Source organism: Myotis myotis, unplaced genomic scaffold, assembly GCF_014108235.1.
Source record: "Myotis myotis isolate mMyoMyo1 unplaced genomic scaffold, mMyoMyo1.p scaffold_m19_p_15, whole genome shotgun sequence".
NCBI classification, from domain to species: Eukaryota; Metazoa; Chordata; class Mammalia; order Chiroptera; family Vespertilionidae; genus Myotis; species Myotis myotis.
Genome location: NW_023416319.1, coordinates 35554937 through 35580332, shown reverse-complemented (window position 1 = coordinate 35580332; position 25396 = coordinate 35554937). Strand labels below are relative to the sequence as shown.

Below are 25396 nucleotides of genomic sequence, written 5' to 3'. Positions count from 1 at the left end.
TTTGAACAATTGTAACATGGTGAGAGTCTACTGGAGATGAGGAGTGTTCTTCCCTTTTGATAGGATACATGCACTTGAATTTGACTTTCTTTCATCTGGCCTATTTTTCTCATTTTTATAGCAGCTTGACACTTGTTAGCATTATAACTCCTGATCTTATTCAGTGGTTCTCAGCAGTGTTTTTTTGCTCAGCCCCACCAGGGGACATTTGGCAATATCTGGAGACATATTTGATGTTACAACTGGGTGGGGATGGGTTTGCTACTGATGTCTAGTGGGTAGGTGCCAGGGATGCTGCTAAACATCAAAAGAATTATCCTACCCCAAATGTCAGTAGGGCTGAGGTGGAGAAATCCTGATCTAATTCTACCTTCCTATTTCATAGATGGGAAGACTGAGACCAGAAAGAATGTAACTTGCTCCACATCCCAAAGCAAGCAAGATCCCAAAGCAAGGATGGGACAAAGCGTCCATGTACCTCAATTCTCTCTGACCATCCCCTGGTTATAAGCTTTATAGGCCTTGCACAGAGACTATTTATAAATTATTTCTAGTTTGTTTTGTTAAAATGGGAAACAGAGAACTAAGTATTACAGTGGTTGTGAAAAATCTTGTTTGTCTAATCTAGTGGATGGAACATTTGCTAATTAAAAATCTTCTAATTAGCCTTAAGTGAAAAATTGAATGCTTCAAAGCAGCTGCTAGGATCCAACCATAAATCACTTCCTTTTCAAAGTATCTATAATATGTATTTATTATATAATGTGCACATGTTGGCTGGGAATATTATTGCTTTTTCTTTCTAAATGTACAGTTTACAAGGCAGAGGAGAGATACTACTTTCAGTTTTGGTTCAGTTTATAAACAAAACCAGGAAATTCACAGCAGAGCTCTAAACTATGTCCTTTATTGTGAGTTTTTATGATTTTGTAGTCAGTAGTCTTAGCTCAAATAGCTGAACTTCTTTGCTTTGCGTAGATTCCATTCAGACTATTGCTATGGGTCAAGTGACATGTTTTGAGGTTGAAAATTTTTGAGACTTCTTAAAAACCTGAAATGGGTTACAGAGGCCAGTTGCCTTCATTAGCCTTTTTACTCAAGGATTGTTGGGTAAGTCACAGAGCTGGGAGCTTCACACACATATGACAAATGTAATAATAGCTGAAGTTCCCCATATGGCAGCACTGCTGAAAGTGCTATGTGTAGATCATCTTATATAATTTCATTTAGCCAGTGTTCCTGCATCGCATTCTGTTGATACATAAGGAAAATGCTTTACATAATCAAAAGTCCAGGGAGAGACAGTTCTAGCATCAGTTAATTTGGTGACTTAACCATGTTTTTTCCATCATTCTAGCCTGCCCTTCTCAGGGTGTCGGGTCGGTCCTCAGGGGAGGTGACCTGAGGTAGCAACATGCCTGCTGCAGCTCCAGCCATCACATCCTGTCTTGACAATTTCCAGAGAAAGAGAAAAGGTTATTACTTTTTCTCTGTTTGTCTTTTTTTTTTTTTTTTTTAATCCAGGGCAGAAACCTTTCCAGAGCCCCGCTGCATGTATCCCCTCACAGCTGACTGGCCAGAATTGTCACTTGTCCATTACTTAGCCACTCACTGGCAAGGGAAATGGGGTGACCATTGTGGATGTAGTGAAACACTGGGCTGTGAGGGGGCAGATTAACCAACATCAGGGTTCTATTAACAGAAAGAAGTTGGGGTGGGGAGTGACTGATGGAAACCAACAGGATCTCTTACAACCATTTTGAGTTGGGTTGTGTTCTGTTGTTGCCTCCTTACCTCTGGGAATGATAGAAGTCCTTCCCTAAGCATTTGGGTAAAATTTCGTGTGTCAGGATTACCCAGTTGAATTTCTAGCGGCTCCTTCGAGCTGAGACAGGGCTGAAAGGCTGTGTTAGCCTAACCGACTGGCAGGCCCAGGACCTGGAGCCTAATATTCTGGTTTTGACAAGCAGTGCTCTGGGGCTGCTCACTCTGCCCAATGGCATTGCCTGCTGGAGAGCAAGCAGTGGCTTCCAAGCCAATGTCAAGAAACAACTTAAATGATCCTTACCATATGCCCATATGCCCATATGCCATATGCCCATAAGCTTTCCCTCTCAAAACCAAGGGGTCTTCCTCATCTGCTTTGGTGACTTTCCGTGAAGTTAATTTTCAACTGATTTCATTTAGATTCACATTGGTGAGGAAGCCAATGATGAATGACCCACTTCTACATCATTGTTATTCTTTCTGCCATGATAGTTTATACATCTGGTGAGTAAATCAGTTTTATATTGGCTACGCATAGACAATGGAGTCTGAGTCTGAATCCTAACTCTGGCAACCACCAGAGGGGGACCTGGTGAGTTACTAATTTCTCCAAACCCCAGTCTCCCCAACTGTGAAAAGTAAATAATGATAATAGTAATACCTGCCTCTCAGAACTAAATGTGTGGATTAAATGAAAATATGTATGTAAAGTGTTCAGAATAGAGCCTAACACATAGTAGGTCTCTAAATAGTAACTATTACCATTATTATTTAGGACATATGCCAAAATTTCACCAACCTTTTGGACCTCGTGGACCACTGGTTGCTGACTGCTGTCAGTGTCAAGATCTAAAATTAGACAAATATAGATCTAGAATTCTTCTCATTCTGGCGGATCCTCTATAAGTCTCATTCCTCCCCCCGCCCCCCTTGATAAATGTCCTGTAAATATAAAATGAGACTGTTGTGAGATTCAATAAAATAGCACACTCAATGCTTAATTAACTACTATTAATAATATTCCAGTTTTCAGTGATTCACAGAGTGCTTTTGCTCCGTCAAGAAAAAGTGTATCTGAATTCCTGAGCTCTAGATTTTGGATTTTTCTCTTCTCCCCACTCAGTGTTACAAGTGCCCTCTCCAGGCCTCCAGAGATTGTGGAAGTTTGTTTAAACTGATTTACAAACTGGCTGTGAATGCCCTCCTCCCCTCTCCTTCAAAGCTCTGGGCTAATTGGGATGCAAATGTCTCCCCCGGTAGCTAAGCATTGCTCCTGTCACCAGGGGAAGGCCCTTGGCCATCCTGGGCAGGATGATGGGCAAAAGGGACCCCTCCCTGGGGCTCTCCATCTTTGTGGGGAGAAAATGATGATGATGTATGAGACAGCAATGCCTTTGGAGTCCTATGAGGACATGACAGACGGGATAATATGGGAGGAAAATACTGTCTTCTTAATGGAGACTGATGGCCTTTGCTTGTCTTCCTGGCATTGTTAGGGCTGGGGCTGAGTCGGGCCTTCTTCATTCCGTGGCAGGTTGGGTATGTTGGCCACACTGCCCTCAGTGGTAGCCTTCAACCAAGGTGGGGTGCTGGGAGAAACACACAGAGAGGGTTTGAGGGGGCGTTGAGTGCAGGACTCAGCCCTGCTTGGCTCTGACATGTGTGTCAGTCAGGAATGACAGGCCTCACTTGATCTGTCCATAATTGCTGGCTTTGGGGTTTTTTTTTTTTGGCCTCTACCCTTAACTCTTTTCTGCCCAACCCCCATCCCCCTGAATAAAAGCAACTAAGATAAACTAAAAAGGCCCCAGATCCTCACCAAACCACTCCTACTCCCCCTACTTGGCCGCAGGAAAGAAAGCCTAAACCTAGAGTAGGAATGTCATCTTTAGAAATCATCTTTGGGAGCAGTTTTATTAATTTAACTTCTCTGTGGTTACCACATGTTTGGGGAAGACAATTGATTTCACAGATCTGTGTGGGAGGCTGAAGATTTGGCTCTGGGGCGGCAGAGAAAACCTGCAGCAAGTACAGGCTCACTAATTGACACACAGCAAAGATGTTCTTTAAGAAACTTTTCTCTTAGTGCCTGCTTCTTAAAATCTTAATTTAAAAATTTTAAGCTAATTGTATTTGTTAAAAAAAGAAACTCTATTTTTCTTCTTCCTCTACCCATCCCATTCCCTCTCCAAGATTTCCACTTAAGAAATTAAAAGGTTGCCCTAACTGGTTTGGCTCAGTGGATAGAGCGTCGGCCTGCGGATTCAAGGGTCCCAGGTTCGATTCCGGTCAAGGGCATGTACCTTGGTTGCAGGCATATCCACAGTAGGGAGTGTGCAGGAGGCAGCTGATCAATGTTTCTCTCACATTGATGTTTCTAACTCTCTATCCCTCTCCCTTCCTCTCTGTAAAAATTCAATAAAATATATTTTAAAAAAAAGAAATTAAAAGGTAAAGTGGACCAAGTTAAGTCATAATTTTATCTTCAAAGGCACTGCCAATGGCCATCAACATATCCCAAGACAGAGCTCCAACAGAAATGAGCCCTCACCGCCTTGGAAGGATTCATCACTTCTGCTTCCATTTTGGACACCTTTAGTTGATGTGTCTCCGGTTTGAACAGGGTCTCAAGAAGGTAGGGAGAAGCAGGTGATTCCAGCCAGTTGATGAGGGGGAAGATTATATTGTATTTGGGACAAGTCTACCCACAGCTATGGAGGTCACCGTTATAGAACCACACTGGAATTTTTAAAGAGAGAGGACCCGTGCTACTGGATGCTTTTGAGATGTCAGCTTGAATGACTTCATCACCCAGATAGAAATCAGTTCTGATTCTAAATAAATAATAGGCCAAGCTGAAAAAAAAAATCTCAGTCACTGGGTCTGTGGGTGGTGGTGGGTGAGTAGCTGCTGTTTTAGAACTTTAAATGTGGGTTCCTTGGCATTAGCTTTATTTAAAATAGAGTGGTAGCTCGTCACGCCCGCTGAAAAGTTAATAGACCACCTTAAAGGAGTTGGTAGCCCTGCAGAGTTTTTGTTACTAATTATATTGTTCTTGTGGGAGGAGCACATGGTACTTTTGAGAGCTCACAGAGGACAGGGTTCCTCCCCAAACAGCTTTCATGATAGCAACAGACAGGTAAGAAGTTGATCAGCAAATGTTTGGAAACCTGATCTGAAATGGACAGGAATGGGGATGGGGACTTATGTCCTTGCCCAAACATTTAAGAAATCCCTCAACTGGTCACTTGGTGTTGCTGAAAGCTAATTGTGGTCATCTCTTCCTCCCTATTATTCTTTCATTTGCTCATCCTCTACTCCTTTGTTTGGTGTGGTCAGGTCCAAATTGAGTTGGGTGGGGGGCTTGTCACCACCATCATTGTTCTTCCCCAAAGTTCCCCTGAGGGACATGAAAATGGACAGCATGGCTGAGCTGGTCATGGATGTGGATCCTGAAGGACTGGCTCTGTGAAGTATGGGAAGGGAAGGAGGCGCCTGAGAAGACTGGGCGTGGGTGGGAGGCCATTCCAAGTTCAGAGGATGACAAGAACACTGCTATGGGGTTGAGGCTCCTGGGGCGAGGCATTGAATCTCAGCTCCGTTGCTTCTAACCCTCTCTGTGACCCTGGCCGAGATCAAAACTCTCCCCAGAAAAATGGAAGTTATATCAGCCTGCCAGAAAGGGGTATTATTTCAAACACTAAAGCATTACATTAAAAAAAAAAAGTGAGACCCAGGGGAAGGAAGGAAAAAGGGGGCTGTGAGTGGAGAGGAAGTGACACGTTTCATGAAATCGGAGCTTTTTAAGGTTGTTTTGGGCACAGTTTCAAGAGGAAGTGCTGGTTATTAAGACAAACAATCGCTAATCTAATCTCTATCAGGAGACATATTTAAGTTCAAGCACACATTTTTTTTTTACTCTTCTGGATTCTGGGTTTTCAATTGAATGCTGGAATATGAGTGTAAATTCGAGGGAAGAAAAACAATTTAAGGAAGAGCCATTTCTGATTTCTGCTACATGTATGAAGTTGGAGAACACTGATCAGCAATCAAGAACAATCTAATTTTTTTGGACCTCTGCCTAAAGCCCTGTTTCCAAGTTAACTAGTTAACCTTCTTCTAACTATTTCCTTCATACCCCTGTTCTAGTCAGCTGCCCTCCTCCAGGCTCTGTGGGCCCTCAGGCATACCTGCATTGTAAACACATCACACTGAGCTGTAATTGTGTGGTTACTGGTCTGCTTTCTCCACTAAATTGGCTTCTTGAAGACTGAGAACACCTGGCCCATGTTAGATGTTCAGGAACCATTAGGTCAGGGTTGAATGTAGTAGATGGGCGATAGAGAAATGAGGAGCAGACCTGTATTAGTTTTGTATTACTGTGTAACAAATTACCATACACTTGGCGGCTTAAAATGACCTACATATATTAATACAGTTTACATACACCAGGAGTCTGGGCACAGCTTCGCTGGGTCCTCTGCTCAGGGTCTCAGCAGGGTACCCTGGTGTTGACCTGGATTGCAGTCCCACCTAGGGGTTTGGGGGTTGTCTTTTTCCAAGCTCATTGAAGTTGTTGGAAGAATTAATTTCTCTGTGGTTGAATGAGTGAGGGTCCTTGCTTCTCACTGGCTATTGGCTGGCAGCCACCATCAGGTCTTAGAGGTCACCAGCAATCCACAGCATTGGTGGTTGCTTCTTCAAGGCCAGCATGAGAATCTTCCTCACTGCAGCTGGCTAAAACAGGGCCTGGATAACATAATGGAACCAAGGGAGCGACATCTCACCTTTGCTGTATTCTATCTGTTGAAAGCAGTCCCCAGTTTTGCTCACACTCAGGGGAATAGGATTATATAAGGGCATAAACCAGTGGTTCTCAACCTTGGCTGCACATTAGAATCACCTGGGAATCTTTTTAAAATCCTGATTTCTGGGCCTCATCCTCTGGAAATTCTGTTTCTTTGTTACTAATGTTGTGGCCCCACCCCATAACAAAGAAACAGAATTTCCGGAGGATGAGGCCCAGAAATCAGGATTTTAAAAAGATTCCCAGGTGATTCTAATGTGCAGCCAAGGTTGAGAACCACTGGCATAAACCAATGGGGTTACCTTAGAGTGGGTCTGCCTCAATCTCTATACACAGCCAATTCCACTATTACAAGCGCTTTCACTATATGTACACACGTTTCTTTTCTTTTAGGTTTGTGGAAGAATGGCTTAATATTTCTTGTCTGTACTCTATTATGTGAATCAGTTTTTATATTTTTTGGTTCCTTGTTCAGAAAATAAATGTAGTAATCTGATATTTCTTACATCATGTGCTATGTAAAAATCCTCATGTTAGTTATTCTATTGGTTCTCAGTTCCAAATCCACCCTTTTATCTATAGCAGGGGTGGGAAACCCCTGGCATGCGTGCCAAACATGGCACGCCAGTAACTTTTGCTGGCACGCGAAACCCTCTCTTATAATCTTCCATTTAATCAATTTTTTTCTTAATATTGACTTTTTAATTTTTCAGATAAATTCAGTGTAGGTGCATCTTAGATAAATACATAATTTTACATAACATGTATACATTAAAAAATAAATGTATTTTTCATCATCATATACTGTGTTTTTGTCGCTCGAATGAATTTTATTATTTCTTCAAGGTTCTTCACATACGTACACCTTAAGAGATATCAAGCAGGCGTAACATGTTTGCAAAAAATTAGGGTTGGCATGCAGAAGAATTTTGAGTCAGAGATTTTGCTGGTTTTGGCACGCACTCACAAAAAGGTTGCCCACCCCTGATCTATAGTGTTTAAGATGCTGGAACTCTGCACACTGTATGTCTCCTTTGCTAGATGGCTTTGTGTTGTTTTATTCCAATAGGGGGCAGGGGAGCCGGGGCAGGGGGAGGGGACTTGTTTCTTCCTATTTGGCTGTTCATGTCTGCATGACCCCAGGAATGGTCCTCCCCCCTTCCCTAACGGGGGCATTGGTTCTGATTCAGCTTCTTCCTGCAGGTTCAGAAGCAGCCTCCTTCCACCCATCAGAGCACTAGTCAGTGGTCCCTCCGTGGTGGTTTGAGTCCCAGCTTGGAGGTTCTGATAACACCATTATTTTCTCTTTGTTCTCCTTAGTGGTGGTGGCAACTGCCGGTAGTTATTACTTAACTGTTAATTCAGTGTTTTCATTTTGCTTTTTCAATCCTCCACAACTGTTTAAGCAAATCCTTACATGATATTCTGTCTGTTAAAATACCTATTATGGTTCCTTTCCCTGCCTGCCATTGACTGATATAGTTCTGTAATTTTCATCCAAATTGCCAAAAAATTGTAGGGCCTCAATAACAACTTTTGGAATTTTAAACACCCCACACTGGCAATTATCAAACAGATAAAACGCATCTTCTGGTGTCCAAGTTGATGCTTTTAGAATAGGCCCATAGTTGACTTTGTCAATCTATTTAAGGCATCCTGGCTAAGTAGTAATAGATATAAATAGGCTTGCAGTGGATGATTCATTCATTTACTCCCCAAATTATAGTGAATCATGACTAAAGAAACTCCATCCCCTGAGAAGGCCAAACTTAGAAATCAGTGAAGCTATTTGTGGGAAGTTGAGATATACTCAGATATCCCCATTTCACAGATGAGGAAACAAAAATTAATTTCCGTCCAAGGCCTTTTGCCAGTAGAAAACTTAGAGACACACTACAACTACACATCTCCTCACCCTGCACTGGTTTCTCTTCCTGTGTTCCCTCACTTATTTAATAGCATCTGTACCCAAGTTCAAAATCTGTGAGTCACTGAAAGATGACTCTACATCTCCTTCCTTATTAAAGTAGGGCTGCTGATCTTCCTCCAAAATGTTCTTCCCATCTGTCCCCTTCATTTGTATTCTACAGTCTCTAATTTTTGATAGGCCCTGTCTCTTGCCCAGGCTATTAAAATTGCCTTCCAACCCTAGCTGGTTTGGCTCAGTGGATAGAGCATCAGCCTGAGGATTGAAGGGTCTGGGTTAGATTCCAGTCAAAGGCACATGCCTGGTTGCAGGCTCCATACCCAGTAGAGGGCATGCAGGAGGCAGCCAATTAATGATTCTCTCTCATCATTGATGTTTCCATCTCTCTCTCCCTCTGCCTTCCTCTCTGAAATTATATATATACTAGAAATTTGTGCATTGGGGGAGGGGAGTGGGGGGGTTGATCCCTCAGCCCGGCCTGTGCCCTCCCACAGTCTGAGAGCCCTTGGGAGATGCCTGACTGTTGGCTTAAGCTGTCAGTCCGATATCCTTAGCACTGCTGCGGAGGCAGGAGAGGCTCCCGCCACCACTGCTACTCTTGCCAGCTGTGAGCCTGGCTTCTGGCTGAGCGATGGGGGGCAGCTCCTGTGTTGAGCATCTGCTCCATGGTGGTCAGTGCACATCATAGCAACCAGTTGTTCTACTGTTCAGTCGATTTGCATATTAGTCTTTTATTATATTGGATATATATATATATATATGTATATATATATATATATATATTTGCCTTCTGATTAGTCTCTACTGTTGTCCATTTGCTACAGTGCTACCAGAAAAAAAAACTATCTCAAATATAACTCAGAGATTATTATTCCTCTTTTCAAAAACCTTCTGTGGCTCCCTATTGCCTATAGGATAACATTCAAATATCTCAACTGGGAAGGTAGCACTTCCTTTATAATTTGATCTCAACCTCTGTTCCCTCTTATTTATCCTCCAAATGGATAGCTTATTGAGAACAAGGAGCATTCCTTCTACAGCAATGAACCCTGGTCTCAGCTCATGGAGTATCTTATGGACAGTGGGCAATACATCACAAATTTGCTGAAAAGTCCCAGAATTCACAGCTTTTATCACCAAATTGTTTTGCCTTATTCTTTGGGGCTGGGTTTTTATTTTTTTGATTATATATCAAGCATACATCCATGTTCTATGTAATGTAAGTCTAGGGGAGGGAGTGTTTCTAAAACTTCTGGAATAAGTTGATTCTTGTGTTTCTTTTGTTACAGTTTGAGAGACGACCTTTATTTGACAGAGGTTCCTGAAATCTTTGCTTTAAGGAGCCACAAATAGACACTTAAATCCAGGAGCACTTTCAATTTGTAAAGAAACTGCGCTGAGTGCTCATCATGTAAAGAGTGCTTTTGGGTGGCGGCTAGTGATCACTTTGTTTTCTAAGTCTGAACTTTTGCTTACTGGCATATATTTTTAAAGCAGGGCATTGCTTGAGACACAATGAGGGAGGCATGTCTCTTTGGAAAGAGTAAATGTAACCGTGGTTGGAGTGGGAATTACTCAAACACTACTGTGACAACTTTAAAGAAAAAGTCAGGAGCATAATTCAGGGTCACGAGTTAGAGCCTCGAGGTTAGAAGGAGCCTTGAGGTTCTCTTGGAAATAATAAGGCTGACCTCTTAGGAGGGCAGCTTTGTGGAGATGGTCATGTAGATAACACCCCAGATTCAGAGGGACACATGTCGGGTAAAGGCATTCAGTTGCCTTTCACTTTTACTTCAGAGCTGGGAGAGCTGTGGGAACTGCTCATGGATTTGGAATGGCTTTCAAAGAGCCAAGGGCTCCTTATATAGCCCCACTGCTGGGTGGCCATTTCGTATTCCTCAGCGGGGGCCCAGGGAACAGAGATGGAAGTGTCTGAGATGCGGGGGAGGGAGGAGGAAGTTCAGGAAAGAGGCTAGGGCAACCAGACTGCTTGTCAATTGGGTGGAGGAGGCGTGGGGGAAATGGTCAGTTAGTGTTTCACTTTCTCTTTTCTGGGCACCTTGTCCAGGAGCCTCTCCTATGACCCTTGATAAAGGATGGTCACTGAAATGAATGACTCCCCTTTGTGCATGAAGGCACCACGAATGGCCTATTCCTGATGGGGGGAGGATTTGAAGGCCTTCCTGCACTGAGCATGGGGTTCTGTTGTTCTCTCCTCTGCCCTTGCTTCCATTAGAATTGTTCTGGGTCATAGATCAGGCAGGGATTACTGGTCACCATGGGGATTGTACCCTCCTCAAAAGTGTTACCATGGTTGGTCCTTGATTGGCCCTAACCCCCAGGGGCTGCGTGGACACAGGCAGCCTGACCTGCATTGGCAGCCTCTCACTCTGGCCCCACCACTGTTCAGGCGTGTCCTGGGGAAGCTGGGAACCCTTATCTCTGGCCAACACTGGGAAGGGAGACCCTGAGTACTATCTATGGTTGGCCCCACAGATAGGCTGACCAGGAAGCCACCGATGCAATATGGTTCAAAGGATGCTAAAAGGTAGGGCAACGGTACCATTTGAGTGAAAAGGGGCACTAATTAATACTTATGTTCAGGTCACAGGCAAAAACTGGTCTTGTCTCTGGCAAACCTAGAATCACTGTACTGAAAGGTATCTTGGTCCCGGTTTAATTTAGGTGTTTGGTCCTAAGCACCTCTGCCCCAGGCACCATCCCTTCCATAATTGAGCACCAAGATGTCAATAACTAATGACAGCATAGAGATATTGCACTTTCATTAAGTGCAGTAATGGAAGCAGGTACAAAGGCAACAAAGGGAAGTTATTCCCTGGGGCAGGTATGTGGAGGGCCCTTAGGCAAAGCTCAGTCTAGGAGTTTGAAAGACAAATGTTTCATAGGCATGTAGATGGAGATGAGGGTTCTAGAAAGGGAGAGCAGCACGTGCAAAGTCACGGACACTGAAAGTACATGGCGCATTTGAGGGGTTGTAAGAAGTGTGGCATTGATGGGGAGTGAAGTATGAAGTCAGAAGGTGAGGCGATAAAGCTAAACAAAGCCAGGCCATGAACAGCCTGTACACCATGCCAACCAAGTTGAAGCAAGGTTGGCAGACTGCAGCTCGTGGACTAAATCTAGTCTGCCCCTTGTTTTTGCAAACAAGCTTTATTAGAGTTCAACCAAGCTCATTCATCATGTATCATACATGTCTGCTTTCATACTACAGCAGCAGAGGTAAATAGTTGCAACAGACTCCATGGCTCACAAAACCTAAACTATCTGCTCTTTCTTTACAGAGAGAGTTTGTCACTCCTGGCTAACCATCGAAGGACTTTAAGCAATAATGTACACACATCTCTGATTTAGAAAGATATCATGGGGTAGGAGGGATGATAGACTGGTGGGGGAGGAAAAATGGGAGGCTCCTGTGATACATTTTTATTCACTCAATCAACTTCATTGAGGGTCCACCCTGTGCCAGACACTGTGCTAGGCTGGGAAGTGAGAGATGAGAATGCAATGCATTCATGACAATTGCAAATCAGACAAGAAAAGGTAAGAAGGATCTGGACCAAGGCAGTACAAATGAGGATGGTAGGAGAGCATGAATCAGAGAGGTTCGGAGATGCAGCTGGGGATTCCAGGGCTTTGGCTTTGGCACCAGGTGCCCTTCTCTGAGCTTTAGTGGCACTGAGCACCCCGATGGCCTCCTTGAACTCACCACATCTGCCCTGCTGGGTAATGTATAGGAGCTTTCTAGAGACATGGATGTCTTAACTGGACTCAGATGTATCTGATACTGACATCTGAACAAGCACTGATTTAACAAAGTGTAAACCATCTTAATTCATTTTCACCTAGAAAAGAGCCAAGCTCTGACCAAATTTGGAGGGAAAGGTTCCGTATGGGCCCACAGGAAACCTATGCTACAGTTACTTCCCCTAGCCAACAGCTGGAGGGACTGAGTTCCTTACGCTGGTAACCCTAGTAACAGGTTGGCACCCCAGAACATAATAGGTGCTCAACAATTTAAAAACCTGAGGTTGACTCACATAGGGTGCTGGCAAAAACAGGTGGTACACTCAAGGACTTCCATCAAAGCCTGGTTAGTGGAGAGACTATTTACAGAGGTGAGGGCAGGTGAGTGGAATCGACGGGGGTGGTGATGCAACCAGAGACTAGCATCGGAAACTGTCCCCTCCTCGAGACCTGAAGGGGAAGAAAAGGTGTCAGCAAACCCATGGTGAGTCATAACCAGGAAAGAGGGGCTATTCAGAGAGAGAGCTGGGGCTGAACTGGGGCCACAAATAATTTCAGCCACTGAGGAAACCACCACCTGGTATGGAGAGAGGAGGGGGAATAAACACTCAGACCTCTCCCTCCCACCCTCTGATCTGCTGGTGTCTCCAATGGCTGAACCCCATCCGAAGCCCCAGAGCAGGGGAGCTGGGACACCACACCGGGTGGTGGCCATCCTCCTGGCACACAGAGCTGGGAAGAGAAGAGCCTCTTTGATATCTTTCAGTTTTGTAAAACTCGGGTCTAGACACACTTGTGCTACTGAATTGTTAGTAGCAATGTTGAAGTGCTTGGACAAGCACATCAGTCTTTCGCTAAATAAATATGTATTATTTGTATATTCCTGCAAGTGGTTCTGGCACTCCCAACAAGTGCACGCCTCCCAACGAGCGTGGGTGCTGCACTGTCAGTCACGGACAGAGATGGCTGGAGGATCTTGCACAGAAGGTGCCATCTGTGAGCATCCTTGTACATAAAGCTTTTTGAGTATTTCAGTGGAATAGACGACTGGGAGTGAAATCCTGGGTCATGGGGAGTTCAGTTTACATTTGACAGACACTGACAAACTCCCTTTCTCAAAGGCCAATGTAAACACTACGGGTATTTGAGCATGTCTCTTTCCCCTGCCTTCTCCCTGGTTACAGGTGAGGTTAAGCATCTTTTCACATATTGATTTGCAATTTTCCTTTTGTAAAGCATACTGGTTTAGAATTTGGTGTCTGATACCAGTTAGCTATGTGGAGTCAAACCCCATCTGTGCCACTTATTTGCTGGGTGACATTAGCCAAGTTACTTTACCCCATTGCTAATGTGTGACATGGGGATAATGGTATTATCCTTGGGAGTTGTGGAGATTGGTAAGTGCTTGGACATGCCTGGCAGGCACAGAGTGAACTTGATGTAAGGATTAGCGTCATGATATTTGCCCACATCTTTTGTGCGTTTTTCTTTCCTGGCAATATCAAAGTGCGAGCTGGGCTAAGGGCCCCCAGGCCGAAGAGAGCCCGTTCCTGCTGCTCCGGTCCTGTTTTTGAGATTTTCGCTGTGCCTGTGACATGACCCTGCACTGACATGGCCAGCACTTCACATTCCTACCTGGACCACAGACCAGGGCAGAGGTCATCTGAGTGCCTTGGTCCTTCTGGCATCTTTGGGGTCCTTGGACTTTGGGATTTGACTAGCAGTCCTCCTAAAGCAGTGATGGCGAACCTATGCCACACGTGTCAGAGGTGACACGCAAACTCATTTTTTGGTTGATTTTTCTTTGTTAAATGGCATTTAAATATATAAAATAAATATCAAAAATAGAAGTCTTTGTTTTACCATGGTTGCAAATATCAAAAAATTTCTATATGTGACACGGCACCAGAGTTAAGTTAGGGTTTTTCAAAATGCTGACATGCCGAGCTCAAAAGGTTCGCCATCACTGCCCTAGAGTCAGTTTTGGCCCCGGGGAGGGACAGCCAGATCCTATGCTTTCACTGCTCTGAGCAAGCCCAGAGGCCTTCCTGCGCAGCCAGCCAGCCTTTTCTCTGCCGCCACCAGGTGGAACTCCTGCAGAGCTCTGGGCCGCAGGCGGCAGGTGCTCTGCGCTCATTTGCTCACTTGCAGCAGCTGAGGGCTGTGGTTGTGGCTGCCACAGCTATTGCTGCTGATGGGGAGATCACACGCCCACAAGGGGAATGCCTCAAGTTGCTAAAAAAAAAAAAAAAAAAATCGAAGGAGGAAGAGAAGTGTGGCTTCTGTCATAGGCCAGACTCACAGTTACGCAACACTGACTGTACACTTTCAGACTTTCCATACAAGTGAAGGTCACCTAAAGAAAAATTGAAAAGCCTGTATCACAGACACAGGAAAGTCAAGGGCGTGAGCATGGTTTAGGTGTTACTCAGAGGTGAATGTGTGTGCAGAGCCCGACTGTGAGACTGAGGCGGACATGGGCAGTGGAAGTGGCAGTCATGCTCTCAGCACAGCCAGCACAGCATCTCTCTCTTTTGTTGATTGGCCGACATGTTAGCTATAATCTTCATAATAATAGAGCAAGGAAGATTTCATCCTGATTTTAATGATGAGGAAATGAAAGTTCAGAAAGTTTGCCATGACCAAGATCCATCAGGTAGAAAGTGGCAGGTCACATTGTGAAAACAGATCTTTCAAATGTCCAAGTTTATGTTCATTCTACTGCCCGGTGCATAGAGTCGCAGAATTTAGCATTGGAAGCGACTTTAGAGTTCATGACTTCACTGTGCCCGAGATCACAAAATTAGTTAGTGGCGTCATTAGAACTAGAATCCTTTATCTCCTATTCAAGTACTTTTCTGGCATGCAAATTTGTTTCATAAAAGTCTTGATTAAGAACTTGTTAAATGAATAAGTAACATGTAATAGCTGGGAGTCAGCTGGGGAAGGTAGAAAAGAGTTTTAGCTTATAAATTCAGATTTTGGTTCTATTGCTTCTTAGCTGTGTGGGCTAATTACATGACTTATGTGAGCCTCAGTTTGTCATCTGTAAAATGGCAATAATAATAACACTGAAATAAAAATACTGAAATGAGTTGATGTGAGTCATATAGTAGCTAGTTAAATTATCTATCTCTGGAAGAATACATTTGAAATAGTGTTGGATGCAAGATTGTTTTTTTTTAACTCAAGGCAGCTTGAAAGTGGAATCTGAAAAGGCAGGGCTGTTTGTTGATCCTGGAAGCTGTAGGTAAGAGTACAGCCTCTAGAATCACAACTGTGTATTCAAATATCAGCTCCATCACTGGTTAGCTGTGTGACTTTAGGACTGTCACCTAACTGTGCCTCAATTCATCTGTAATTGAGAGTGATCATGATAATTACCATTAGGGCTGTGCATGGATTACATGAGAGAATGCAGGACAAGCATCAGCATGGTGTACTGATGCAGTAGATCCCCAGTAGACAATGGCCATCATTGTAATAATTAGGAAACCTAGGATCTGAGAGTAGTGCAGTAATGATAAATACAAAAGCAGAAAGATCTGCTTTGTGGACTCAGAGTACATTTTTTAAAACAATAATTTACTGTTCTGTCTATACACAATTTGATTTGGGGGGAAACTCCAACATTGATTGATACAACTCGGCCCATTGTTTTACAAACTGCCATTTCAAAAGCAAGCGATGGTTTGGCTGAAGACGCATAAAAGGGAGACCTGCCTTCTACACACCGGTGATGGTAATGGGAATGGATCATTATTACTTTTCTGGAGCACAATTAAACAATATATGAAAAATCTTGAAAATGTGTATGCTATTTGATCCATATTTTAGCTTTACCTAAGAAAATAGTTAAGGATATCCACAAAGAGTCATTCATTTATGTCTTCAAAAACAATTCCTACTATGTGGCCTTGCTAGTCTCTGGGGGGTAACATAGAAAATGGAGTCACAGCACTGCCATCATGAAATGAATAGTCTAGATGGGAAGAAGGCCATTAGAAAAATAATTATATAACCAAGTAATTATGTATAAATATGTTAAATGCAAAGAAGGAGCGGTGTAAGTCTATAAACACAGACAACAAAGGGCCTGATCTAGTCTGGGCAGTCTACGAAGGTTTCCTGTAGGAAGCTGCATTTCAGCCGAGACCTGAGAGCCGGTATGAGTTCGCTGGTGAATGGCACTTCAAGCAGATGAAGCATCATGTGCCAAGGCCATGAGCTCTCCAGCTACAATGCCACAAAGGATTTGGAGGAGATTGTGAGGAGCCCAGTTGGAAAGCTACAATCACACAGATGTTTATCACAGAATTATTTACAAGAGTGAAATGCCAAAAAACAGAACAAAAACAACCCCCTAAATGTCTAACAAGAAAGAATTGGTTAAATAAGTTTTTGTGCATGCGTTCAAAGGAATAAAGGAGCCCTGCACAGCCTCCTTTATCACAGAGGACTATTTTATGATAAAGAAAGAAATGCATAACATATGTTTCATGAGCAAAAGTCACAAAACTGTCTATACAATATAAGCCTATTTTTATTAAAGAAGAATTGTACATATAGGCATAAAGAAGTCTTGGAGCACATATGCCAACATGTTAACAGTCATTATTTCTAGGTGGTGGCATAACAGCATTTTTCATTTTCTTCTTTGTTGTTCATCTGTACTTTACAATGGACACATACACACACATACACACACACAAACATAGTATGAGTATGTTACGTTTGTAACAAGAAACCTTGTTTTTGAAGGATATATGGGTTGGCAGTTTAATACAGTGGTGAATTGTAGGGGGCTCTCGAGCCGGCAGCCTCAGGTCTGGCTCTGCCCATCTCCACTCTAGGACCCCAGGCACAGTTCTGTGAGCCTGACTTCCTGTCTACAAAATGCATTGTGATTGTTGTGAGGATTAAGTAATGTCATGCCTAGAAAGTGCTTAGTACAGAGTCTGGCCTATTAGTAAGAGCTGAATGAACAGTGTGAGTTAATAATATTGAAAAGAAACAGTCAACGTTTACAAACATTCACCCCCTAGAAACCCGTCTTCATGCAGCTGGGTTCTGCATTTAGGATGGTGTCAGGGGAGGAGAGCCACATTCTACAATCGTGGTTGCTCACATTGTACCTGTGTAGATAGCAGTGGGGGTGTGTGAGGAGAGTGTGCTGGGGGCCAAGCAGACAAAAGGTTTCCATGGCAAACCATGAGACTGGCAGGTTCCCTCCACAGCCTACCCAATTCTTCTCCTCCCCTCTCTCTACCTCCCACCCTTTTCTCTCACCTTCCTCCCACCACCTCTTTCCTATTTCCAAGGCTAAAGTGTGAATTCCTCTGAGGCCAGAGACCATACATTAGACTGGTTGCACATCAGTTCCCCCATAGCAAGCACCTATTGCTGTATTGTGCACAGCTGTCCCCTTTGACTGTTGTAAGGAGGGAGTCTTATTAGAGACTGCCCCATCCGGTGTGACATTAGACAGGAGTGGTAAAGGGGGGAATGGAAGGGAAAGGCAGACCCAAGAGATCATTAGAGGTGAAGGATGAAGAGAGCACAGATTTTGGAGTCAAACACACCTGAGTTTAAATCCAAGCTCTGCTTTCTAAGCTGCTTCTAGCTTTGCTTTCTTACTTCAGGCAAATTCTTTAACCCTTCTGAGCCTATGTTTCCTCATTTAAAAATGGAGACAATTTTGTCTACCTCCATGCCTGTTATGAGGATTAAATGAGGCAAGGTGTGAAAATACCAGCATGGTCCTGGCATCCTGTTTAGATTAGTTTCCTTTTCTTCCCTCCAGGGCTTTGAGAGTGTGGATGACAGAGGAGTGCTGGTGCTTTTCAGAGAACCAGGGAAGCAGCAAATCAGCTTATTTTGTGGGTGAAGATGGGTTTGACTCTTCAGGCCAAGACAGCCAATTGGAAATATCCATCCGGTGATTGAAATGAGGGACAGGCACACATTTCTAAGCCATCTTCATAATTGATGCCCACGTTATGGAAGTAGATAGGAGGAGATGATAGCTTTGAAGGAGAGAGCCCAGAGAAGAAAATAAAAAGAAAATCAAAGTTCTGAGCTCAAGATTGTGGAGGGGGCAGTTTTAAAGTCTGATGCAGGATGATAAATGAATGATTTGGGGTGAAGGTCAAAGTCACCATGGTCAAGGAAGTCCAGAAACTAAAATCTACATTTGTTTTTGTTACAAGGGAAAAATTCTCAAGATCCTTCAATATATTTCACTTTCCAGAGCTCATATAAACTCTGCCCTCATTTGGTACTCTGAACACATCTGGTTCATCCTTCTATCCACACTGCTGCTCACTATTCTCCAGGAAGCTACAAGAGGGTCATGCTATTCTTCAAGGTCCAGTTCTGTTTTGTTTTCCTTTTTAATTCTCACCCAAGGATTTTCTCTCTTTGAGAGAGAAAGAGAGAGAAACATTGATGTGGGAGGGAAACATCAATCAGCTGCTTCCCATACACACCCTGAATGGGGATTGAAACCGCAACCTCGGCATGTGCCCTAGCCTGGAATTGAGCCCACAACCTTTTTGGTGTATGGGATGACACTCAACCAACTAAGCCACCTGGCTGGTTGGTCCAGTACTTGTTTTACCTCCATGAATACTTTCTCTTCTCTCCAGCCCACCATAACCTAACTCTCCTGCCTCGAACTCTTAAAGTATTTCTTGACTACTGCTTGTATAGCATTCTCTCTGGCTGGAATGGGAAGCGGATTTTATCCCACATGCCAGAGAAAACCTTGGGAGAGAGCAAGAGCGATGCAGATCCCTGAGTGAAAAAAGCTGTTGGAATGTGATAAAGGGTCTCTCACAGGTGAACTCAGGTGCATATGGACAGGGCGTCCACAGGTCCACTCTGATGGCCTGGTCATATTGTCTTTTTACTGCTTTCCTTCTTATTTCTGTTAGCTGCCTATGAAAAGCAGATGGCACAGTGCCCTATACCTAAAAAGTGTTCAGTCAATATAAAAGAAATTATTAATGATTTGCCTATGAAGAAAGAGAAAAGGGAGAAAAATTAAATTAATCAATTGGGGTTTCTTTTTAAGGCCCAAGATTGTGCTGGTTGTATTGGCTGCTACAAAGCCAGCTGTTTGGCTGAAGCAGCATGCTTCTAATCTAGATCATTTTCATCACACAAGTCTCACCCTGTCAGAGAACAAGAGAGACACATGTTTTTGGAAAATAACTCTAGGTTCTGAGAAAAAGTGAGGGATGATTTCATTAAGTGGGGGAAGGCACTTAATGCAGAGACCGTACCCTCCCACAAATGGGGCAGTGTGAATTGGGCTTCTTTAAGATGGGGTACTGGGCCATCCAGTCACTCAGTACTTATGCCCTTTACATTTTAAAACTGCCTTTGTAGTTCAAAGTGCTTGCACCTTCAACTTGCCATGGATAATGACTGCCAACAAAACAAAACAAACGAAACTGCTTGAAAAGGTGTGCACCCCTGAAGAAATCTGTACCAGAATCTCTGCTATGAACTGAGCTGTGTCCCTCCCAAATGCAAATGTTGAAGCCTGCCTCCCAATGTGACTGTATGTGGAGATAGGTCCTAAAAGAAGGAAATTAAGGTTAAATAGACTCATGAAGAGTGGGCCCTGATCTTTATAAGAAAAGACACCAGCAGTGAAGAGAGGTCTCATCAGAAACTGAATTGGCGAACACCTTGATCTTAGATTTCCAACCTCCAGAGCTGTGAGAAAATCGTTTCTGTTGTTTGAGTCATTATCCCATTGGACTAATATAATTACTCTAACCCAGAGATTTTCAGTTGATGTGCCATGATTGTCAAATAAAAAATTAGATTGTTTGAGAGATGCAAATCAAAATGACAATGCGGTACTATCTCACACCTGTCAGAATGGATATCATCAACAAATCAAAAAACAAGTGCTGGTGAGGATGTGGAGAATAAGGAACCCTCGTGCACTGTTGGTGGGAATGCAGACTGGTGCAGCCACTGTGGAGAACAGTATGGAGTTTCCTCAAAAAACTAAAAATGGCACTCCCATTTGACCCAGTGATCCCACTTCTAGGAATATACACTAAGAAGCTAGAAACACCAATCAGAAAGGATATATGCACCCCTATGTTCATAGTGGCACAATTCACCATAGCTAAAATTTGGAAACAGCCTAAGTGCCCATCAGCAGATGAGCGGATTAAAAAACTGTGGTACATCTACATAATGGAATACTACATTGTGGTAAAAAAGAAGGAATTCTTACCATTTGCAACAGCATGGATGGAACTGGAGAGCATTATGCTAAGTGAAACAAGCCAGTCAGAGAAAGATAAATATCACAGGATCTCACTCATTTATGGAATATAATGAACAACATAAACTGATGAATAAAAACAGATCCAGAGACAGAAGCATCAATCAGACTGTCAAACCTCAGAGGGAGGTAGAGGAGGGGGGGGGGTAAGGGGGAGAGATCAACCAAAGGACTTGTATGCATGCATATAAGGCTAACCAATGGACACAGACACCAGGGGGGTGAGGGCATGAGTGGGAGGGTTGGGGGAATAAGGACACATATGTAATACCTTAAATAAAGAACTTTTAAAAAAATATTAGATTGTTAAATAAAAGAATGACAACAGCCAACACAATAATAGCCGTTGGGTGTGAATGAATCAAAAGTATATCTATTTTTTTGTCAAATCAGCAAAAATTATAAATTTTTTTTTTGGATGCTGCAAAACTTTAGTAATTAGTTTATGTGTGTCATGAGATGAAAAAGGTCGAAATTGCTGCTCTAACCCCATCATTAATGGTTCATGTTGAGTTCCCAGAAGGAGTGCCACCAAATGAGTCTTACACTGGAAGAGGGCACCTGAAAGTCTCACTATGATTTTCATCACAGCCTTGAGAGAGAATTTAGCCAGGAATTTTTATGCCCACCCCAGAATTAGAGAACTGAAGTCTCCTAGCAGTTAGCCCAATGCCTGGCTCATAGGAGAAGCTCAATAAATACTTGGTGACATAACCTTAGAACATCCAAGGTCTAGAATGAAGGTATCCCAGCTCCTCTCCCAGAGCTCTTCATTTCATTCTGCACTGCTTTTTTTCCACTGTCACATAGTTTGAGGTGCTGAGAAAGGACTTCTCAAAGCTACCAGCAGGCAGCTGTTATCTGGGTTCAAAATCCTAGCTTAGTGTTCTTGCGCCAGTTAAAAGTCTTAGTTTGAGTTCCCTAAGAAAGCTTCAAATCCAAGTAGTTTATTTGGAAGGTGCAGGAAACACCAGTATGGTGGCAGGAAAATGACAGGGAAAGGAAGACAGCTGATCAAGTTGTGGGCCATTGGAGCTTACTCCCCCGGGACCTCTGGGGATCATGGTAGACAGGTGCCCTAGAGTTAAATCTCCACCCTGCCACCAAGGGCTACGGGAGCCAGGATATTTCTATAATTCCCGTCAATTATGAGTTGATGGCTGCTCCTAGAGCACATTTATTCCCCAACACATCTGGCATGCCAGAACAGCAGGTAGAAGCTCTCAGGCCAAGTTCTGACATTTAGAAGTTGAGCTAATAGACCCTGAATAGTGAGGACCAAGGAGATATGGGTGAGATGCAGACAGCTTCTGCCATCTGTAAAAGTAAGACTGATACCCAACTCATTAAATTAGTTCATGTCTGTAATGTACTTAGAAGACTCTAGGGTAGCGATTTTCTACCTTTTTCACCTCATGGCACACAGAAACTAATTACTAAAATAATTAGTAGGGCAAACCAAAAATAATTATAAATTTTGCCAATCTAACAAAAAATAGGAATAATTTTGATTCATTCACATTGGATGGCTATTGTTGTGTTGGCTGTTGTCATTTTTACAATCAGGGAAAAAAGGTCAGGGCCCCTGACTAAATATCAGGTATTGCATGTTTTAAAAATTATTGCAGCACACTGGTGGCCAGGGCACACTGGTTGAAATCGCTGCTCTGTGGTGTACAACTGCTCTGAGTGTAGCAGTATTTGTCACACAGACATAGCAATTTGCTGGTTTTGTATGCTCTTCAAGAACTTGCCACTCTATATTGAGGGGTGAGGTCCCTTTCCCCTCCCCTTGAACCTAGTGGGACTTTGTGACTGCCTTTGTGACTACAAAGGTATAGCTACTGGCTTTTCGGGCTAGGTCAGAGAAGGTGACATTCGTCTTCCTATCTGTCTCTGTCTCTCTCTTTGTATGTATGAATATGTACATAGACACACACACACACACACACACACACACACACACACACACACACTTTGGGAGCCCTACCCCGAAGCCACTACACTGGAGAGATCACAGAAAAAGAGAACACAGGAACAGAGAGGGATGGCCAAGGAGCCTGGGCTGTTGGGTTGTTCGAGATTGTCCCAGATCAGTTGCCACATGGCTGAGTGAAGAAGCCTTTGAGATGGCCTCAGCCACAGCCATCCAGTACCTGCAACCACAGGCAAGACTCGGAGCCTGACAAGCTCAATTACCCAGGATCTGAATTTCTGATCAGCAGAGACCATGGGAGATAATAAGTAATTATTGTTATTTTAAGACACTAGGTTTGAGATAACTTCTTATGTAGCCATAGTAACTGGACCAATGCCTGATAAAGAAAATAAATACAGTCTTACCTCTTCCTACCTACAACCCCTTCTGAGATATGAAAGGAGACCTTCATATTCTGGATTCTACATTCTAGCACAGTGATGGTGAACCTTTTGAGCTCGGCATGTCAGCATTTTGAAAAACCCTAACTTAACTCTGATGCCGTGTCACATATAGAAATTTTTTGATTTTTGCAACCATAGTAAAACAAAGACTTATATTTTTGATATTTATTTTATGTATTTAAATGCTATTTAACAAAGAAAAATCAATCAAAAAAATGAGTTTGCATGCCACCTCTGACACGCGTGTCATAGGTTCGCCATCACTGTTCTAGCAGATGGTCATAGCTCAAGCTCATGTTTTTCTAAAAGTAGGTTTGTACAACGTTGATATGGTAAGATTTTATGTTAAGGTTAAAATACACAAATTAGGTTTAGTATTGGACTGGATATTGTGATGATTTCTCAATACCCATTTTACTTGTCTTCCATCTGCTAGTGGCCTGGTTGTTTGGTCACTCACCTCCAACTCCACAAATAAGCCCTGAGTGGTGTAGCCATCAGGGAACCCCAGGGTCCATACAAGCCAAGCATGAGCCAATCAGCACTTGGCTTTCCCTAGTACTGGTTAGGGATGGTGCAATCAGCACCGCTTCCAGGACTTTTGCTGGGGATTCTGCGGTGCAAGAGCATTGTTCCTCTGGGAAGTGTTGGGTTCAGACATGTACACTGGAGCCACTGCAGTCTTTTTACTACCATGAGAGAGACCAGCCTGCGGACAGCATCAACACAAGAAAGAGGCAAGATTGAGAGAACCACAGAGAAAGTAAAGTCTTGATCAAAACATGCCCAGACTACAACTTCATTTCAAATATGGGAGCCAAAAAGTTACCTTCATTTTTTACATCACTTTGATATGGATTTTCTGTTACTTGTAGCCAAAAGTGTCCTCATTAAGTCAAGCATCAACACATCAGACACTGTCACTAGGACTAATCCATTAATCCAGTGACTAATGTCACTAGAACTATTCTTCAGAGGTGGTAAAGAAGAGCAACATAAAACGTTCTAACACTATGGACATTTTTATATAAAACCTTGCGTTTTGCCAAGAAAATAGCTGCCATTTTCCTGGCTACATCTTAGGGATGTGAACACACTCTGAAAGCACCAGGGAAGGATCTGTTCTGGGCCTCAGGTGTTCCTTGACTCGTAGATAGCCGTCTTCTTCCCGTCTCTTCACAGCATCTTTCCTCTCGGGTGTCTGTTTCTGTGCCCATATTTCCCCCCTTTAAGGACACCAATCACATTGGATTAGGGCCCAGCCTAATGACACCACTTCAATGTGATTACATGTGTATGGACCTGATTTCCAATTAAGGCGCATTCTGAGGTACTGAGGAATAGGGCTTCAACTTATCTTTCTGGGGAGACACACAATTTAATTCATAACAGTGGAGTAAAGGAAGTGTCTTGGGAGGGTATATATAGAAATGATGACACCAGTGATAGAAAAGTTAAAAAAAACAACAACCTTATCAAGAACAATTTAGGAGTTGTCCACACGTCCGAAGGCCTTGCTTTGATTTGCAGGAGAACGGGAGGCATGGGGTTCCTGAGGAAGGCGCTTTCTCCGCTGAGACACGGTGATGTGATGAAAGAATCTGAGCTGGGTTCATGAAACACAGGGCCTGTGTTGCCTCTTTTTTCTAGTTTGGATGTTTTATTACAACAATCTCTGTTTTGTTGGGTGATTTTTTATTTTTTATTTTTTTTTTAGTGAATACACACAAAGCCCTGACTTATATTATTCTCATTGTATCCAACTGAATGAAATTTATGAAGCTTCTTGCACAGAGTGTTCATTGTTTGCACTGGGATAATTGAAGTGTCAGGAATATTTGCTTATTGAAAACAACTTAGGAAGGCCCTGAGCACCCAGCCAGGCCAGGGCCACAAGGCCTGCCACCTTCAGGACAGCTGTGTCCAGATGCCTTTCACAGTAAAGGTGCCTTCCCAGCTACGTTAATTTCACCCAGAGGAGGAGCACTGGATCAGGAGTCAGAAGACCTCCTTTCTCATGTGAACTTCACAATTCACTTGTTGTATGACCTTAACTCTGGATAAGGTCACATAATTTCTCTGGGTTTCAAAGTTAAATTGACCTGAATAACATGTTCTAAATCACAGAGAAATAACATGTCACAGGGATCCTCTGTAGCTTAATGGGTAATCTATAAGAAAACACTTTATGGAGTATAAAATGCTATATAAATGTGTGCTATTGGTAAAAAGTAATCATGTTTACTTCTGCTCAATGGAGGATATTGAACTAAGGGACTATAATGGATTACTATTCTGATTATTCTTAATTTTGTCCCCAAGAACTATTCTCTGCCCTCTTCTGCCCTGCTCTGTGCTTTGGGAGACTCACGACTCCAGATCGCATTAGCTAGACTTCCTTATCTTGTGGCTTCTGGTTGGGTTTGGCCAATGAGAC

General features: G+C 43.1%; 1 long non-coding RNA gene across 1 annotated transcript in view; it reads left to right on the top strand.

The window, feature by feature from the left end:
- The first annotated feature begins 1366 nt into the window (after nucleotides 1-1366).
- The window catches only part of LOC118670050, a 119676-nt gene continuing 95646 nt past the window's right edge, over nucleotides 1367-25396 (top strand). Inside the window, exons 1-2 of the long non-coding RNA XR_004972206.1 lie at nucleotides 1367-1475; nucleotides 4259-4402. This is a non-coding gene — a long non-coding RNA (uncharacterized LOC118670050). The remainder of the gene's footprint in view (nucleotides 1476-4258; nucleotides 4403-25396) is intronic.